The sequence below is a fragment of the Mercenaria mercenaria genome, chromosome 2, assembly GCF_021730395.1.
Source record: "Mercenaria mercenaria strain notata chromosome 2, MADL_Memer_1, whole genome shotgun sequence".
NCBI lineage: Eukaryota > Metazoa > Mollusca > Bivalvia > Venerida > Veneridae > Mercenaria > Mercenaria mercenaria.
The window spans coordinates 119510786-119532057 of NC_069362.1; the positions used below are offsets into that span (position 1 = coordinate 119510786).

The 21272-nt window shown below is 37.5% G+C and overlaps 1 protein-coding gene across 4 annotated transcripts in view; it reads left to right on the forward strand.

The window, feature by feature from the left end:
- LOC123565021 (paladin-like) overlaps positions 1-21272 on the forward strand; it is a 319425-nt gene that overhangs the window by 6514 nt on the left and 291639 nt on the right. For all 4 annotated transcript variants that reach the window (XM_053537674.1, XM_045359004.2, XM_053537676.1 and 1 more), the window contains exon 2: positions 4453-4497. The gene's annotated coding sequence lies outside the window, so the exon portion shown is untranslated. The remainder of the gene's footprint in view (positions 1-4452; positions 4498-21272) is intronic.

The following is a 21272-nucleotide window of genomic DNA, read 5'->3' on the forward strand; positions in this document are numbered from 1 at the left end:
TAAGCATTCCTTGCTGTTCAAAGTGAATTTACCTCTGAAACAGAAGAGTAGAGTTACATGCGGTAAAAGTTCTCTATTTTGCCTTCGTTCTTTAGATTACATATTGTGGAAGAAATGTAGGTAGGTTTACTTCTACCCCAAGTTTATTTTTGAATGAAGTGAGTAAAATTCAAAACAGACCCACAGGATTCGACCATAATTTTTGTCGAGCCCGCTTGCGGAAGCGAAGACATATTTGTTCAAATGTGTGTTCGGTGTATGTGCGTGCGTGTGTGCGTCCATCCGAATTTGTTTGTCCGGACCATAACTTTGACATGCATCGAGCAATCTTGTTTATATTTGGCATGAATGTAAACCTCAAATAGACAGAGTGTCATGCGCAAACCGCAGGTTCCTTTCTCAAAGGTCAAGGTCACACTTAGAGGTCAAAGGTCAAATTCAATAATGACTCTTCGGAGCATTTCTTCTTCATGCATGGAGGGATTTTGATGTAACTTGGCACAATTGTTTACCATCATGAGACGGAGTGTCATGCGCAAGAATCAGATCCCTAGGTCTAAGGTCAAGGTCACACTTAGAGGTTAAAGGATACAAGAATGACAACTTTGTTTGAAGCATTTCTTCTTCATGCATGGAGGGATTTTGATGCAACTTGGCACAAATGTTCCCCACCATGAGACGGAGTATCTTGCGCAAGAACCAGGTCCTTAGGTCTAAGGTCAAGGTCACACTTAGAGGTCAAAGGTCTGATACAAGAATGACATTGTCCGGAGCATTTCTTTTTCATGCATAGAGGGATTTTGATGTAACTTGGCACAATTGTTCACCATCATGAGACGGAGTGTCATGTGCAAAAATCTAGAATTACTTCCCTTTGTTGTTACTATAAATAGCGTTTATTGTAACTTTTTTATTACTGGTCATAGGGAAAAATCAAGACCACTTTTCTGTAGTACAACATGCATGTTACATCCAATTTTGAGGTGTATTTTAACCTATCTCTACTGGTTAGGTTTTTTGTGTGGACTTGGAATTTTTTCTTTCTTTTCTTTTTAGATTTACTTCCCTTTGTTGTTACTACAAATAACTTATATTGTAACTTTTTGCAATCTTTTTTTTTATTTGGCATAAATATTTGCCTCAATAAGACGGAGTAACGTGTGCAACTCCCAGTCCTTTTGACAGCTGATGGGCTCGACATGTTGCCCATGGGCATCTAGTTTAATGTTGGAGTTAGAATTCTGTCTCATTAAATCCGTTTACTTGAGGCACCCTAGGAAAAATGATATTGACAGTATTATTTTAAATTTTATAATTGTTTACCAATAGTTTGATGTTTCTTTTATAAAAAATAATGGTATAATGAATTCTCAGCAAACGTTTTGGATAAAGACCATCACTTTTAAATTTGTCTCTGCTTCAGCTTGAGGACATACCATAAATTACACAAAATTGATAAAAAACGGCATGGTAAAAGTTGTTTAAGAATTGCAACACAGTGCGAAACACGGTCAACTTTAAGAATATACCAAGCAAATGCCATTTTTTAAACATTACTATTCGGGGTCTAATACCTTAAAGGTCAAGGTCACAGGGGCCTGAACATGGAAAACCATTTCCGGCCAGTAACTTGAGAACCACTTGACCCAGAATGTTGAAACTTCATAGGATGATTGGTCATGCAGAGTAGATGAATTCTATTGATTTTGGGGTCACTCTGTTGAAGGTCAAGGTCACAGGGGCCTGAACATGAAAAACCATTTCTGATAAATAACTTTAGAACCACTTGACCCAGAATGTTCAAACTTCATAGGATGATTGGTCATGCAGAGGAGATGACCCCTATCAATTTTAGGATCATTATATTAAAGGTCAACGTCACAGGGGGCCTGAACATGGAAAACCATTTCAGGTCAGTAACTTGAGAACCACTTGACCCAGAATGTTGAAACTCCATAGGATGATTGGACATGCAGACTAGTTGACCCCTATTGATTTTGTGGTCACTTGATCAAAAGTCAAGGTCACAGGGGCCTGAACATGGAAAACAATTTCCAGTCAGTAACTTGAGAACCTTTTGACCAAGAATGTTGAAACTTCGTAGGATGATTGGTCATGCAGAGGAGATGACCCCTATTGTTTTTGGGGTCACTCTGTTAAAGTTCAAGGTCACAGGTGCCTGAACAGGGAAAACCATTTCCGGTCAGTAACTTGAGAATCACTTGACCCAGAAAGTTGAAACTTCATAGGGTGATTGGACATGCGGAGTAGATGACCCCTATTGATTTAGAACAGAAAATGGAAATCCATGTCCGGTTTATAACTTGAGAACCATTTGACCTAGAACCTTCAAACTTCGTAGAGATAGGAATTACAGAGTAGGTGACCGTATTGTTTTTGGGGGTCACTCCGTCAAAGGTCAAGGTCACAAGGGGGCCTGAACATGGAAAACCATTTCAGGTCAGTAACTTGAGAACCTCTTGACCCAGAATGTTGAAATTTTACAGGATAATTGGACATGCAGAGTAGATGACCCCTTATGATTCTGGGGTCACTTGATCAAAGGTCAAGGTCACAGGAGCCCGAACATGGAAAACCGTATCCAGTTCATAACTTGAGAACCACTAGGCTCAGAATGTTGAAACTTAGTGGGATGTTTGGACATGCCAAGTAGGTGATCCCTATTGCAGCCAACCATCAGTGTCTCTTTGACATGCACTGCTTAAGCTAAAATTGCCTTTATTGAAAGGTCCTGTCCCAAATTTATTCAAAATTGGGCATGTGGCCCCTTTCAGGGGCAGCTAGAGCTAAAATTAGAAATACCTTTAAACAACTTCTTCTCATGAATTGCTTTATCAAATTTTGTCTGTATCTGTCAGTTGGGTGTGTACCAAACAAGTTGAGGGTCCCCGTCCTTTGACTGAGTGTTTAAGGCTGTAAACTTTGAATCTGCTTCTCACCTTTGTATAGGTTCAGTGCCCAGCTCGGCATGTAGATTTCTTTCAAGCGTAGAACTCCATCAAAGTGGCTTTTGAAAGACGGGTGATTCTTCCCAAATGCTGCCCATACCTGTATTACTTAAAACACCAATGCTCCCTATCACAAGAAAACAACAACAAATCCAATAAACCTCATGTTCTTGAATTGAGTTTATGTTTTTCCACTAGGTCACATGCAGTTTATGATACAGTATGAAAATTGCAACTTCTCCAAGAAGCAAATTCTTGTTAGAGTACAAGTACATTTACATTCAGATATTGTGAACAAGGGGGAGGAAGAAAGATCAAGATTGTGTCTGCTGATTACCATTGTTTGATTCCATGTCTTGAAAATGGCGGTAAAAGGATGTCATGGGAATGATCCTAGGGAGACCAAATGATTTAGGATGCAAATTAGTCTGTCTGTAATTTAGCTTTTTTACACATTAGCACTGCTTAGATTTTGACAAATAGTAAAATGAAAGTGTCTGGTATTTAATACTGATGGTGAATGATTTTGTAAGATCACCCAGTTCCTGCAAATTTGTCTGTCTGTAACTCGTTCATATCCTTGCTATTATTTCTGGAAAACTTGTGAAACATAGGTAGTTCGTCTGTCAGTGAAATTGAATTTCTCTAAGTCCGCCTGCTAAATTCTAATTTGTCTCAAAACCTGCCTTCTAGTCTTGGTGAATTTGAAGACATAAGTATGCTTTTACAAAAAGCAGTCTATAGTTTTTGGTCAGTATATGACGGTTTTTCTGTGTTCCCTATCAAGTCATCCAAGATTCTTTTCCAGATTGACCGATAGAATTGACTGGACAGGGGGTAGCTAGATAAAATTTCGAATAAGGTACATTCTGTAGGAGGTTTTAACAGCATAGGACTAAAAAACTTGTTTTGAAAAAAAAAAAAAAACATTGCTAAAAATTATGCAGCACAGGCTACAGTGCCTGCATGGAGCAATGCCTGATATATTGTTAGAACTATCAGAAACCAAGGCAGAAACACTTAATTAAAAGTGTAACTGATATGTTAATACTGGAACGGCAAATTTTTTTTCCGTCTCTGGTTACTTCTCATACATCTCCCTTGCCATTATTAATTTACTCATAACTTGACCATGTTTATACAGAACTTTTATTTCCCCGATATCTTTTCCAATTATAGGCAAATAATGTTGATTGATTTTTATGCATCAATTTGTATGTGATTGTTCAGCCTAAACATGAGAGTCGGCTCTGATCACAGATATATAGCGACTAATAATTAACGGCTTTTCTGCTCTGTAACGTTGAACGATCTATTATAGCCTGATGAGTGTTAGAAGATCATTAACAAATTGATTTATTTTGAGAGCTAAGCTTTGAAAGGAAACGTTAAATGTTCGCTAACGTAGAATTATCTATTGCCTGCAGATAGAGCTGAAATTGATATTTTTTTGTTGCTTTACCAGTATTTTTGTTTCTTTAAGGACAAGCGTGCAGATGTTACTGTGTGACTTAATTGCTCCCATGCGGTGAGTACTTCCTTTTCTGTAATTGTAACTTGCAGTTCTCAATTCTTAATTATATTACGAAAAGGGTTATAAGTCTGTTAAATCAAAATTGGAAGTGGTTACAGTGCATGTCTGTGTTGTTAGTTTAGCAAGAATAATACGTACAGCAAAATCGGTGTATTGAACAGATAAAAGGTACAAATTATTCTAGAGCACAATCATGTGCTATAAAACAGGGTTGAATAAGAACTTATGAATTGGAAAATTTACTAAATTACTTGTATTTTCATATGATGAAATTTCATTCATTATCAAAAGTACATTAATTAGTTTTAGGTAATGATTTTTTGAAAAGAAGGGAAAAAAATGTACATTTACATTGTGAATGGTGTATATATTGCCACTTCTTTTTAGCTCACCTGAGCACAAAGTGCTTGAGGTGAGCCATTGTGACCTCGCCATCCATCGTCTGTCTGTTCAGTCACTAGGACTAAAAATAGTAAAACCTTTAAACAACTTCACATGAACTGCTTGATGGAGTTTCATCAAATTTGGTCATCTCCCAATTTTATTCAAATGGGGGCGCTTGGATTCTTTTAGGGGCTGCTAAAGCTAAAAATAGAAATACCTTTTAACAACTTTTTCTTATTAACAACTTCATAGATCTTCATTTTGCTTGGTCTGTAGAATCATAAATAAATGTAAAGTCCTCTGCTAAATTTATACAAGTAGGGGCGCCCAGCACCTTTTAGGAGCCCCTATATATTTATATCTATGTGTAGCACAATCAGGTGTGTATTTAAAGCAGCATCGAAACTAATCTGATTTGGGTATAGTAGTCGCAACTTGACCGCGATGGTTGACCTTAGGCTGATTATTCAGATTGATTATTTTATTGTAGAAATAAGGGGGTGCTTAGCGTAGCCGTATATATTATATGGAATTAGTTTGTATACAGTATACAGTTTTTTTTTAAACTTTCCAATACACTAATTCATATTTACATAAATTTATATTTCCATTTTCTTGTGCAGCTCGTGTTTTTTAAATGCAAAGAGATTAAGTGTTTTATGTACACTCCTTTTTACTAATAAGTTGTACCTCATTATGTATTATAATACAAAGGTCAACCATCGGGGTCAAGTTGCGTCCACTATAAGTGGACTTGTGAAATGTGCAAGCTCGTTTGTACTACTAGGTGCTTTGCCGTTGTTTGTCTGGTATATTGTGGTGGTGATTAGTTTGTATACGTTTTCTCTACTTTTACAATAATTTGTAATGCAGACTTGTATCCATATGAGAAAGTCATCTGTTCTGAATTTAATTATACACCTTAATGCAAACTATCTGTATAAAATTCATTGTATTCTTGAGATCCAGTTTAATTTTCAGAGAGAAAATATAGCTTCCCTGGTCTCAATTGGTTAAAAAGACTAAAATGTCAATGCTGATTTGTGAGACATGATAACAGAGATTTGAGTATTTATGCAAATGTTGAACCAGTACGAATGTGTAGTACAATTCGGATGTGTATATAAAGCAGCACGGAAACTAATCTTGCTTGTGTTAGTGGACTTGTTGTGAAATGTGCAAGCTCATTTGTTCTGTTCTGTACTTTGCCATAATTGGTTTGGTTTATTGAAGTGATTAGCTTGTGTAAATTCTCTCAGAGCTAAAAATAGAAATACCATTAAAAGACTTATTCTCATTAACTGCTTGGTGGTTCTTCATCAAATTTTTCTTGTTAGCATCATTTATAAGTTCCAGTACCAGTTGTGGTACAGATGCGGGCGCTTGGCTCCTTTAAGTGGTCTGCTAGAGCTGAAAATAAAAATACCTTTAAACAACTTCTTGTGAATGTCTTGATAGGTCTTCACCAAAGTTGGTCTGTAGCATCATTTTAAGGACCTCTTCCAAACTTTGTTCCAATTCTGGCATCTGGGCCCCTTTTAGGGGTCACTAGAGCTAAATATATAAATACCTTTAAACAACTTTTTCTCATGAACTACTATTAAAAATAGGCATTCAAAAACACCCTCAGTGCGCTGTAGTAGTATTTCATTTTTTTAAGAATTATGAATGGGTAAGATTTTGTAAAAAAATGAGAATAAAAAATCAAAGCCTTGAAATGTCTGATGGTTGCGGGTTTTTGGTAGATTTATTTTCCGTTTAAATGCCAGTTTATGGATATACATGAACGAGAAACAAATACAAATTTAATGTGCCTCATATCTAAGATGAACTCTGCCTGACCCGGCTTGTGAAGTAACCATGGGCTGGAATACCTTATCATTGATAGATCTTATATAATCTAAATGTTCAATGTGAGTGGATACAGGTTGAATAAGAACTGCTTGTTCATTGATAATTCATCCGCATTGTTCATGAATGGGACTATTTTGTGTAGCACATGAACATCCTTTGGATGTGATCTGGAATAAAATAAAGATGCTATGATTGTCAGAAATACACGTTAACTTTGGTAGCGGGATAAACCCCGCAACCAAAAATCAATTCTTTTACATGAAAGATCACAATATCTTTTACTTATGAACACTGTATTTATTCACTTGTCTTATGAAAATATTGCATCTGGTTTCCCTTGGTGAAAGATATTTTGATTTTGCATTGAAACAAACCAATGTACTCTTTATTTTATACATTTGTTAAACATCTTTTCTTGCACGGGAGGGGATCCAACATATGTATTCCCAAATGGGCACCGCTTAAAATCATATGTTGTGCTTCCGGTAGTACATAAATAAATTATGTGGTAAACATTTCGCAGAAAAACACATGAGATTTTATTTGTGATTGAATATTGTGAAAATGACATTGTAATTGCCAAAAAATCACGATGCAGTGCAACCGTGTATACATTACCTAGCATGTAAGTGCATTTACCTTAATACCTGTATTTGTAGAAATGATGAAGAAAAACTTATCCTCCGTGTAGAGGTATAACTGAAAAATAGCAACATTCTTATAAACAGGTGGAAATATGTTGTTTAGTTGCCCTGCGCCTGCTTAATTTGTCCTCGCAATCTTCCGTATGCTAAACCCAATCCAGAAGAAAAAACATTTGGCGATCACTTTGCTAGAAAAATATTTTTCGGTGAAAAACCGAATGGGATACATATGTTGTGCATGGGCTACATATGTGATGCATTAGATTTTTTAGAACTCCACATATCTTAAGCTTAAATGGTACCTGGATATAGAAACGAACAGGAAATATGTGCCAAGTATATGTCACATCAGTCCAAAATATATTTACATTTGTATGAAAGGGATAACTTATAAACAAGCACAGCTTTAAGCTTATATTAGGTGTTGTAGAACATTTCCACTTAGGAGTCAACACATCTCTCCTAAATCCGAAGGTGTTAATGTGTTGCTTATACATGTGTGTGTTGACCTGTGAATGTCGGAAATATTTATGTTTAGTTCGGTGTGTAGTATATTAGTTGCCGATACGGTCTGCGTTATTATATGTTCTTGAACCTAGAGTTCTTTTCATGTTTGCTTTACCTGTTCATGTGCGCCTCTATATATATCTTCGGCGGTATTTTGCATCGTTATCTGTGGAAATTATCTGTCCGTGAACTGAGTTATAGAGCCAAATATCTGTCTCGGGCAACGGACTCAAAAATAAAATGTAATAAATACTTTAGGGTCAGGGTGTTTCAGGAGGTATATTGGTTTACCTGATACAGAACTACTGGCCCAGCCTCTCCACTACATGTACATATGATATTGTGGACCTGGCACTTACTTGTGTAAAACTATGTTGTTACATGTATACCGCAGCTCCACATTCTAGGCCTATCATAGTTTGTGGAAATATAGGAGGGAGGATATACTGCAAGGTACTCAGTCATATAATCAGAACATAGCTGCGTCTGGTAAGTAACTTAATCAAATTAATGGCCCAGGACATATTTCATAATTTAATGACCATGCTCAGTTATAACCACACAATTTTTGACCGAGTGCCTTGCAATATATCCTTACTCTGTTGCACTGCATTGAGATTTTTTGGCAAAACAATGTCATTTCCGCAAAATTCAATCACAAATAAAATTCTCACGTATTTTTCTGCGAAATGTTTACCACATAATGTACTACCGGAAGCACAACATATGAATTTAAGCGGTGCCCATTGGGAATACATATGTTGGATCCCTTCCCGTGTCTTGGGATTTCACTCACTAAGACTACATTTAAAGCCCTTGACAGTTAAAAATATGTATAAAGGACCTGTAAACATGTCAGGATTCTGAAAAAAAGATTTCTTTCAGGTTTAAAGGTACTTTTTCTATAGGTTATAGTAATATTCTCATATAGTAACAACAGCGTTTCTTCATACAGTTAATTAGATTACAAATAGTAACTTACAAACAGGAGTTGGTTGAATTTTATCAAGGTGAAATTGAAAGTTGGCGGTTGTTGCACTTTTGTTGTGACGCTTTTGAAGGTCAAGATCGAAGTGCTAGCCAGGATTTCTTACTGGCTTTTATAAACTTTTGGATCTGAAATCCACCAATCAAAACAGTAAAATCTAGAAATCCACCAAGATCCACCAATCAAATGATAGAAGGATTTCTGAGGCTGACATCCAGAATTTCAGTAGCAGCCATATTGAAATGCAGCATGAAAAATAAATAAGAAAATGATCGATAAATTGCATATAACAATGGTAGTTGATGGATTTCTGGTGTTTAACAATCATAAATTACAAATAAATACAGATCATGAATTGTTCCTAGGTAGAAACTTTGACTATAAATGGAAATCTTATAAGAAAATATTGAAGTGGGCCGATTTCAAATATTTCCGCCAGTGAAACTTTTAGTAACAATGAAATCTGAGAAGACTGACAAATTTCTGTCAAAAAGTTAGTATTTTACAATGTTACTGTGGTTTTCATATATAAAATGTTCAGTTCTAATCAGTTCTCACCAGTATGGCAAGTTCATAAGGTAAGAGTATCTATACCTTGTAAAGATCAGTTCATGACACAGGATTTCACAATGTCACCAGGATTTCCATGTAAAGTTCCATAGTAAGTCTTTCCTCAATTATTCATCAAAAGTTCATGTATTAATGGTGTAACAGTAACTTAGGAAAATATTTTACATATTGCATGTATTACAGAAAAAAATTGCGATCCAACGATCTTGACAATGACAATGACGAATATCCATACTCGAACTTTTGGTCTAATTCGTGGATATCCGAGTACTCGGATACTCGTTACAGCCCTAGAAACTTGCATAAAGATATTAAAAGTTTGTGTCACAATTATTTGAAAAATATTTGACTTGGAAGCATAAAACTTCATTTGATGAGCAGTTTTACACCCGGGGTCTTATTTGGAAACTAGACTCCCCTTTGCCCATCCTACTCTCCCCTCCCCACTCCCCTGAAAAAAATCATTTTTTTTACCCAGTCACTTCCTTTCCCCAGTCGAAATTGATGGTTTATTACTATGGTAGTTCATAGTTATGGGACCATGGCTGTGGTATTTGGCACCACGGTCATAGAACATGGTATCAGACCATGGTCACAAGCCATGGTCAACCATGTTAATTGACAGTTTGTGTACTATGGTAGTTCATGGTCATGGGACCATGGTTGACCATGGCTGTAGTATTTGGCACCACAGTCATAGAACATTGCATCAGACCATGTTTTTTGACCATGGTCACAAGCCGTGGTCGACCATGTTAATTGACAGTTTATGTACCATGGTAGTTCATGGTCATGGGACTGTTATTGACTATGGCTGTAGTAATTGGCACCACGGTCATAGAACAAGGTATCAGACCATGGTCAGAAACCATGGTCAAGCATGGTTGTGGACCACAGACAACCATGGTTGACCATTGTCGACCGTAGTGATTATTGACTATCAAAAACTGTATAAATATGAATTTGAAAGGGTCATGAAAATACATGACAGTTGCAGTCTGTATCTATTTTTGCAAGTCAGTCATTTATTTGTCATAAAAAGAGCTAAGATGAAAACAAATTATAATCAGACTATGAAAGTTTACCTTTGAATCTGTCTATAAATGCAGGTAAACTATTCTATAATTAGGAAAAGCTTTGGAGCCAAAATGCAGTCAGGCGTCTTTGGTGCATTGTAAAACTTGACAAGTGTGAAAATCACTAACATGAACATGGTAGTCCATGGTCAACCATGGTTGAAAAAAGTTCACCATGGTAAAACTACTGACCATCTTTTCTGACCATGGCCAATCTATCTCACCATGGTTGACCATGGCTGACCGTAGTCCTGACCAGGTTTTCACCTTGGTATTTGATGGTTGACCAGGTTAGTTCATGGTCAACCATCAAAAACCATGGTGACCATGGTCAACCATGGTAACATTTCGTCTGGGTTCATCTTTTTTTTCCCAGTGATGTTTTGTAGTAACCATATCCTCCTTCTCCCACCAACCCAGATATTATTCTTGCATTGTCAGCAAGTAACATGTGACCGTACAATGACAGGAAGTAGGGGCACCAGTGATCTATTGACGCACCTCTTAATTCCCTTGAGGACAATTATCAGAGCATAGCGTCACTTTCATGCAATGTTTCTTATTCTGTCTTGTTTCATGTTAGAAAAAAAACACATGAAACCTTAGAAGAAACTGCTTCAGCTAGCATAAATCAAATTACTATAAAATGTTGCTTTAACAGATTTTGCTGTCTCCCATCAATGGTAAATCATATTAGCATAGAGACCCAGTATAATTTTCTTAGAACACTAGCTTCTTGCTGGTTTTCTTGTGATGGTGTGTCGTTTGTAAATCCCTGTGAGAATAAGGGAGTGGATTTGCGAGGTGGATCTTATTGATTTTAGCATTGCTTGTTTCTGTGGAGAAAACATACGTCATATAAATAGGTTAAAATTAACCCTTACCAACCTAAATTTCTATAATTGACTGGTTCATCTTTAAATTTGGACAGTACCATTAACAGTTAAAAGGGGTGCTTACCAAAAAGATACTAACTGAATGGCAAACAGTGACAGTTATAGAAATATAAGAATGCCTGCAAAAGTATAAAGATTATAAGATTCTTTCTTTGGTTGCGGGTGCAGGTGGGAATTTCCGGCCTCGAGGGTAACTGTTTAGGTGGTAACGAGCCTCGGCCGAGTTTCAATGTAAACAGTTACCCAAGAGCCGGAAATTCCCATCTGAAGGAATTTCATACTTTGAGTGTAACTGTTTAGGCGGTATCGAGGCTCCGCCGAGTTACCATGTAAACATTTACTCAGGAGCTGTAAATTCCCATCTGCAGCTACAGCCAGTGATAGAATCTTTTTCTTGAATACCATATTTAAGAAATAATGGACTGGTCCATCTTAAGGGTGCTTACCAAAAAGATACTGACTGAATGGCAAACAGTGACATTATAGAAATATATGAATACCTGCAAAAATATAAAGATTATAAGATTCTTTCATTGGTTGCGGGTGCAGATGAGAATTTCCAGCCTCGAGGGTAACTGTTTAGGTGGTAACGAGCCTTGACTGAGTTTCCATGTAAACAGTTATCCAAGAGCCGGAAATTCCCATCTGAAGGAATTTCATACTTTGAGGGTACTGTTTAGGCGGTATTGAGGCTCCACCGAGTTACCATGTAAACATTTACCCAGGAGCTGTAAATTCCCATCTGCAGCTACAGCCAGTGATAGAATCTTTTTCTTGAATACCATATTCAAGAAATAATAAAAAAATAAAATCATTCGAATGGCTTTCTTTTTAGAACTATTTCTTATAGCAGCATATTTAAACAAAGTGCAGAAAACCAATGTCCGTAAACAGGAAAGACGTTATGACGTTTCAAAGACAAATAACTTTGTTCAGTTGCAGTTTTGTTTTATCAGTTGCAGCGTAACAGTATGATTTTTTGATAAAATAACGTTTTTTGAATCAAGAAATATACTATCGGAAACGGATAAACTGTCAAGGTATTGGATATTTGGATTCCATTTTATGAAATAAAGTATAAATTACTACATAAAGCTTCTACATAATTATATGTAGTTCGTAGCACATTATTTACAGCAGGAGAGTCATCTTACACCCAGGGTGTAGGATGGATTTTTCCAGCACCGGAAATTGGCATTTGGTATGCAAGAAATTATATGCTTCATCTAAGAAATTTAAAAATCTTAAAGAATTATTCCCAGGGTATTTGCAAGTTTGCCTAGGATGTATAATGCTTAGAGAATGATGATTAGGCCAGGCTTTAGGTAAATTTTGTAAGGTTATATCAGAGTTAGGGTAGGACATAGGAAACCTACTAATCCAGGGTATGTACCACTTAGACTAGACTATAGGTTGGGATATTTGAAACCTAAGCCATGATATTTGTCACCTAGGACAGACCATTTTAGACCAAAGCAAGGATATTTGCCACCTAGGCAAGACTACTTGAAACCTAGGCCAGGATATTTGCCACTTAAGTCAGACTATTTGAGATCAGTCAGCCAGAGTAATTGCCTAAATGGCAAAACTATTTGGAAGTAAGGCTAGGATATTGGCCACTTAGACCAGACTATTTGAGACCTAGGCCAAGATATTTAGACATACATGTAGGCCAGACCATTTGAAACCTAGACCAGATACTGGCCACCAATAGTCCAGATTATTTGAAAATTAGGCCAGGATATTTGCCACCTTGGCCAGACTATTTGAAACCTAGGCCAGGATATTGGCCACTTAGGCCAGACTATTTGAAAACCAGGTCAGGATATTTAGACTTTGGTGAGACTATTTGAAATCTAGGCCAGCATATTGGCAATCTAGGCCAGACTTTGAAAACTAGGCAAGGATATTTACAACTTATACCAGACTATTTGAAACCAGGCTAAAATTTTTGTGACCTAGGCCTTGATTTTTACCACCTAGGCAAGACTATTTTAGACCTGGACAAAGATTTTTGCCACCTAGGCCAGGCTATTTGAAACTAAGACCAGCATATTTGCCACCTAGGCCAGACTATCGAAACCTAGGTTGGGATATTTGAAATTTATTAAAACCCTGCAGCAGCCTCCAGTTTTGTCTCTGCTTTTAATACTGAAATGTTTGTTTCCAAATGTGCATGGTTGGCTGCAATGGAAGGGCCAACAAAAGTTAAATAATTGATTCAAATCTCTAAACTCCTGCTCCTCATAATTATATAAATTGTTTTTGCCCTGTCCGTCTGTCCGTCCGTACGTCACACTTCATTTCCGATCAATTACTGGAGAACCATTTTATCTAGAATCTTCAAACTTCACAGGATTGTAGGGCTGCTGGAGTAGACGACCCTTATTGTTTTTGGGATCACTCTATGAAAGGTCAAGGTCACAGGGGCCTGAACATTGAAAACCATTTCCGATCAATAACTAGAGAACCACTTGACCCAGGATGTTGGAACTTAATAGGATGATTGGTCATGCAGAGTAATGACCCCTATTGTTTTTGGGGTCACTTCATTAAAGGTCAAGGTCACAGGGGCCTGAACATTGAAAACCATTTCCTATCAATAACTTGAGAACCACTTGACCCAGAATGTTGAAACTTCATAGGATGATTGGTCATGCAGAGTAGATGACCCCTATCGATTTTGGGGTCATTCTGTTAAAGGTCAAGGTCACAGGGGCCTGAACATGGAAAACCGTTTCCGCTCAGTAACTTGAGAACCACTCGACCCTGAATGTTGAAACTTCATAGGATGATTGGTCATGCAGAGTAAATGACCCTTATTGTTTTTGGGGTCACTCTGTTAAAGGTCAAGGTCACAGGGGCCTGAACATTGATAACCTTTTCCGATCAATAACTTGAGAACCTCTTGATCCAGAATGTTGTAACCTGAACATGTAGAGTAGATGACCCCTATCGATTTTGGGGTCAGTCTATTTAAGGTCAAGGTCACAGGGGCCTGGTCATGTAAAATCATTTCCGAAAAATAACTTGAGAACCACTTGACCTAGAATGTTGAAACTTCATAGGATGATTGAACATGCAGAGTAGATGACCCCTATTTATTTTGGGGTCACTTGATCAAAGGTCAAGATCACAGGAGCCTGAACAGTGACTTGAGAACCACTAGGCCAAGAGTGTTGAAACTTAGCGGGATGACTGGACATGCCAAGTAGATGATCTCTGTTGCAGCCAACCATCAGTGTCTCTTTGACTTTCGCTCCTGACCCCTATTGACTTCTTGCCTATACGACTTTGAAATGGGGGAGACATGCGCTTTTTTACAAAAGCATCTTCTAGTTTATTCTAACGTGACCTGATTCATTTTCCTATTTAACAAAGAAGGCTGTGTGTTATTAAACAACAATTCATTTTTCTGACATCACAATTATTACATCATAGCGTCAAACAGCATTGCGGTGCGCTAGAAAAGAAATCAACAGAAAACAGGTAAATATTACTGGATGTTGTCAAGAATGTACTTTAAAATCCTTGTTAATGTGTTAAAATAGAAATAATATATAAGCCGCACCATGAGAAAACCAACATAGTGCATTTCCTGCCAGCATGGATCCAGACCAGCCTGCGTATCCGCCCAGTCTGGTCAGCGTCCATGCTGTTCACTAATGGTTTCTCTAATTGCAATAGGCTTTGAAAGCGAACAGCATGGATCCTGACCAGACTTGTCTGGATCCATGCTGTTCGCAGATGCACTATGTTAGTTTTCTCATGGTGTGGCTCATATCTCATTTAGTGCTTTGTTCTTGAATAAAATCATTTTTGTTCAGAATATACTATTATATCACTCGAGCTGTGACCACATTATATAATTCCTTCGCATCTGCACTCCAAACAATGATTTTATTCAGCGACAAATCACAAAATGAAATATAATATTTCGTAAGTAAATTTTGCGTGCTGCAGACAATTTATCTTGACGTGTTGCCGTTTCTTTAGTAAACAAATTAGCAACTATCTTGAAGCAGAAATTTATACCGATTTAGACTTATTACACGATATCTGCGAAATCAGTTGGTACCAGAATGAATATTTTTCTTTATTCCATTGATAAAGCGCAGTTAGTAGAGGAAAATATAGTGGCATTGTTAAATTGAAAATAATGTTTTTGCCCAATAAAGCAACGGTGGTGACAAGATGTCACATTAGTTTTTTCCAATCAGTTGTGCAGAAGCCAGCAATTGCTTTAGCAACCTTGATATTTGACTGTCACTGTCAAATTAAAGTAAAAAATCATTAATGGAAATTCCTCGTGGTGAAATTGTTCAGAATAAACTACAAATACTTTTTAGCTTTTCTGATTTTTAATTACGAGGTGTTGTCATCAAAATTTGTTGCATTAACCCAAGATCCTTGAAAAACAAAATGACAGCATTCTGTGACTTTATTATCTCGAATGATCTAGACCTTATTGCTGTGACTGAGACATGGTTAGGCACCTCCATCGATAAAGCATGTCTAGGTGAACTGTTACCTGATGGGTACAAAATCAAGCATGTGCCACACCCTGGTAGTAGGCGTGGAGGTGGGGTGGCCCTCATTTATAGATCGGTGATAGATGTAAAAGTAGTCTCTTCAACTAGTGACAGTACTTTTTCAACATTTGAACATATTGAGTGTAATGTTAGTATCAACAACTACACATTGCTCATGGCCGTTATTTACAGATCTCCTTCATCAAAGAAAAATGGTCTGAATACAAATGATTTTCTGGATACCGAGTGGTCAGATTTCTTATCAAAATACGCCGCAGTTGACAAGAATATCATCATAACTGGCGATCTGAATTTTCATTTAGACATTCCTTCTGATCGTGACACCATCAGATTTAACAGTGTGTTACAATCTTGTGGCATGTATCAACATGTGAAAGGGCCCACCCACGTTCATGGTCATACCCTAGACATGGTCATCACCAGAGACATAGATAAAACAGTTTCGGCAGTATAGTAGTGACTGATCCTGGGTTATCAGACAGCTCTGGAAAAATAGCCAAGGACCATGTCGTGGTAATGTTTATTGCACTTGCAGCAAAACCCCCTCCGGTAAAGAGAACTGTGACATACAGGAAACTCCGTTCGATTGATACTTTCAAAAGTGATATTCTATCATCCGATCTTTTGAATTTGTCACAAAGTACATCAGATGCAGAAACTCTCGTCTCATTATACAACAGTGAACTTTCAGCTTTAATTGACAATCATGCCCCTTTGTGTTCAAAAACCATCACATTAAGACCATCTTGTCCCTGGTTCTCGGAGGAGCTCCACGACACCAAACATTTGAAACGTAAACTAGAATGTGAATGGCAGACTTCAGGACTCGCCGTTTACCACTTAATGTATAGGAACCAATGCGCAGTCGTTAACAAAATGTTAAAAAAGGCAAGAACTGATTATTACTCAGAGAAAATAGAATCAAGTGAATGAGACCAAAAAAGCTTGTTCAAAATAACGAAACATTTATTGAACAGTCCAAGTGAAACAGCACTTCCATCAGGCAAGAACCCAGAACTACCAGCACAGGAGTTCAGCGATTTCTTCATAGATAAAATAGAAAAAATCAGAACTAATATTGCATCCCAGGATCAGAATGGATCATTTACTCCCAGAAGACGGACGTATATCACTATGTGATACCACGCGTTTGACTAGTTTCAGTCCAGCAACAGAGGAGGAGGTGAAAAAGCTTGTTAAAAAGTCAGCTTATAAGTCATGTGAATTAGACCCTCTTCCTACATGGCTCTTGAAATCTTGTATAAACGAACTTCTCCCAATATTGACGAAAATTGTTAACATCTCTCTAGAAAGTGCAATCGTGCCAGAATCATTTAAAATATCACGAATAAGACCATTGTTAAAAAAGCCAAGTCTTGACCAAAACACACAGGCCTGTTTCCAATCTGCCATTCCTCTCAAAAATCCTTGAGAAAGTGGTAAACAGAAGAATTGAGGAACATTTGATGAACAATCAATTACATGAAATAAACCAGTCAGCATACAGAAAATTTCATTCAACTGAAACCGCATTGTTAAAAGTTCAGAATGACATTCTCGAATCCCTTGACAAAGGTGACGTCACAGTACTTGTGATGTTGGACCTGTTGGCTGCATTCAACACCATTGACCATAACACCCTTCTTCACAGACTCGAATTTAATTTTGGATTCGCCGATAAACCCCTTCAATGGGTGGCATCATATCTAACAGACCGCTACCAAACAGTATGCATCGATGGCAAACTCTCTGAACCAGTCCTTATGAAATTCAGTGTTCCTCAAGGATCTGTTCTAGGCCCAAAATTCTACACGATGTACACAAAGCCAGTCGGGTCCATCTGTAGAAACCATGGTCTAAACGGCCACTTTTATGCAGATGACTCCAAACTCTATCTATCGTTTAAACCAGTTGACCAAGCATTAAAGGCAGCCACAATCACACGAGTTGAACAATGCCTAAAAGAAATCATCTCATGGATGAATTCAAACATGTTAAAATTGAATGCAGACAAAACTGAAGTAATTCTTTTTTCGAGTCAAAAACACTCCAAACATGTTGAAAATCTAGAACTGAAAGTTGGCGAATCGAGCATAAGACCATCAAAAACTGTTCGAAACCTTGGTACTACCCTTGATTCCAACATGCACATAGACCATCATGTTAATTCTGTGACTTGAACATGCTACGGCCAAATACGACACGTTGGTCATATTCGACTATATTTGACAACTGAAGCCACAAAAACCCTGATAAACTCGCTTGTGACCTCACAATTAGATTACTGCAATGCTCTTTTGTACGGCATGCCAAAATCAACAACGAGCAAACTGCAAAATGTCCAAAACACAGCTGCACGTCTTATTACAAAAACAACCCGTTTTGAACATATAACACCAATCCTTAAAGATCTTCATTGGCTTCAAATACAGATAGAATCAAATACAAAATTCTCATTCAAACATTCAAGGCCTTGCATGGACTGTCGCCGGTGTATATGAGAGACTTACTGGAGGTGTACGTGCCAACTAGAAATCTGAGGTCAGCAAGTGTAGCAACAACCCTTGTGCCACAAAAAAGTCGACTGGTTACCTACGGGGATAGAAGTTTCAGGGTTGCCACCGCAAAACTATGGAACTCTCTCCCTGACAATCTCAGAAAAGATTCATCACTTAATTCATTCAAAAGAGCTCTCAAAACACACCTTTTCAAAATTTTCTACAACACATAGATACCAACTGTGACTGTTTCTACCCATAATAAATATGCCATTGTTATTTTTGTAATACAAAACTACGGCAAGTCATTCGTCGCTGACATTTTAAGGGTTATGACGTTCTATGTGTGTGTTTTCCGCAAGACTTGAGTTTCACTTGAAGTGTGTGGTATTTCTATCTAATACAGTACATGATGGCACCATTTACCACTATATGCAGCCCGTTTGGGCGTACCAGATGTTTAAAGCACTGGTATTGGCAATAGGGGTAAAACGACCTCAAGGGGGGTGCCGTCATGGCTGTTTGTTACAATAAGGCTGTAAATATTATCATTGTTCATTTATGATATTGTTGTAATAACTATTATTTTTTATTATTATGTACAAGCCATTGAATATATCATTTATAAAAAAGGCTTTTAATCAAATTGTTCAGTTTCAGTTTTGTGATTGCATATGTCATGTTTTGTTATTTTCCTACATATCTGCGATGTGTCACATGTTTAATTGTAAAATGCCTTTGAACGTATATTCCATATGAAAAGGGCGCTCAACAAATCTGGTATAATAATAATAATAATAATAATAGTCACTTGATCTTCAGCGTTGGTTAAAATTTTTATTTAGATCCACCTTTTTTTCAAAAACTGTAACAGCTTCAACTTTGAAACTTTGCACACTTGTTTATCAAGCTGACTGTGTAGGCCAAGAACTATAACTCTGATATGTATTTTGTCAGAATTATGGCCCATTTTATACTTAGAAATTCTTAACTGGAACTCATTCCTAATACATACTTTCCAGCACTTGCAGACGTTGGCGGTGCTCTTGTTATTTTGTAGTCCTTGCAGTTGAGCAGATAAATATTTTGATATGAGTATAAGATAGATATATTCATCCTTATCAATTATAAATAACAAAAGTTTTTGCGCTTCCCAAAATTGTTTTTTTTCTCCTGTTCCTAATTCATTGTTTTATTCCTATTTTCGTAGAAAATTGTTTTTTTGTTTAAATAAGTCAGTGCTGAAATTATGGCTGGGCAATGTTATTTAAAGGTGCAAAATAATAAAGATTAATATTCTCGATTAATCTAATTTATTCTGGTACAATTTCTTTCTGAAACGGTAGTCACATGTATACGGCAGATATATATTTCAAGCGACGCTTAAATCGTTTCCATGGATATCCTCGCGATATCTCACGGGATAGAAACCGGTATAAAAAGTCATGTGACCGCCACGTTGTCGCGCACAACCGATTTGTTCAGAAGTAGAAACAACGTAAATTAAGTCAATAGCAATGCCGGGTAGAGGGAGAGGAAAACGGAGAAAGGGTTTGAGAAGCAGACCCGGGGGCCATGGCACGGGAGGGAACAGGGCAGGCAGAAGCGAGTTCAAGCCCAAGAAAACGGCCCAGAGCAGAGACGGCAGAGCCCTCGAGTAGGGGAAAGCCGGTCGGGAGAAAGGGCGACGACCACCATGGACGAGGGAACAAAACCCCGTTTCAGGTAATTTAATCGATTTTGAACAAATTATTCGGGCCTCTCAAATATCGCATGATATTCAAAATAGAGAAAATGATAATGTTGATAAGCCTAGCGGTCATGAAAACGCTAACCCGTCAGAAAACACTGCGACCGTCAGTGACAGGTCGAATCCGAACCAAAGTTTTATCAGCAGTGAGCAACAACAAGCTTATAATAGCGACGAAATGTACATGAGGTCGGTATTTCGAACCTAACATAAAATTCTGATAATCTGTGTTTAAAAGGTTATAAATACACGTTTAGCTCAAGATGATATTGCTCTGCACGTTCCCTCCAGTTTAAAACAAAAAATTTGTAAAGGTGAATTTGTGAATTTTTCTTTACTTTTGAAGGGTGCGGTGGATCTTGCCGAATTTACCTCCGTAGTACTTTGAGATTATCAAATAACGGAAACGATAGAATGCCGTCCCAACGAATGTAGAGAGGGATATCGGTTCAATAGAAACGTTGGACAGATGCTTTTATTATATACATGTCCGTATATTTAACAGCTCATCCAAATAAAATCCACGAGCTTTTACAGTACATTTTCATAACCCGTGAGTGTGCGTCGCGGTCATGGTGGAAAATTTGGAAAGTAACAAACCAACAATTTCGCATGCGGCCAATCAATAGTTCCGTCGTCGTGGGCTATAATAACCATGATCTTTGGATAAGGTGTATGCCACTTGGATATGAACCTTCAAAACAATTCATGGTTGCACAAAAGCCGGCAAATATTTGTTTACCCTTCAATAAAGGAACATGCAACGGCAAAATTGCAAATTCAAGCATGTTTGTTATCACTGCGGTCGTTCTCATACAATTCTTGACTGCAATATAGGTTTCAAACCTAAAACCGCCTCAACAAACGTCATCGAACGTAAATTCTGTAGACCATGCAAATTTTGGTAATTCCTTTCGGGGTCGTGGGTCATGGCGCGGCCAGCGCGGCTACCCCAGCAGTCCCCGAGGCGCAAAAAATATTGGAAAACTCACCTGTAGTGCAAAAACACTTTCAATTTAAAGCTAATTCACCAATAAAAATCCAAGTTT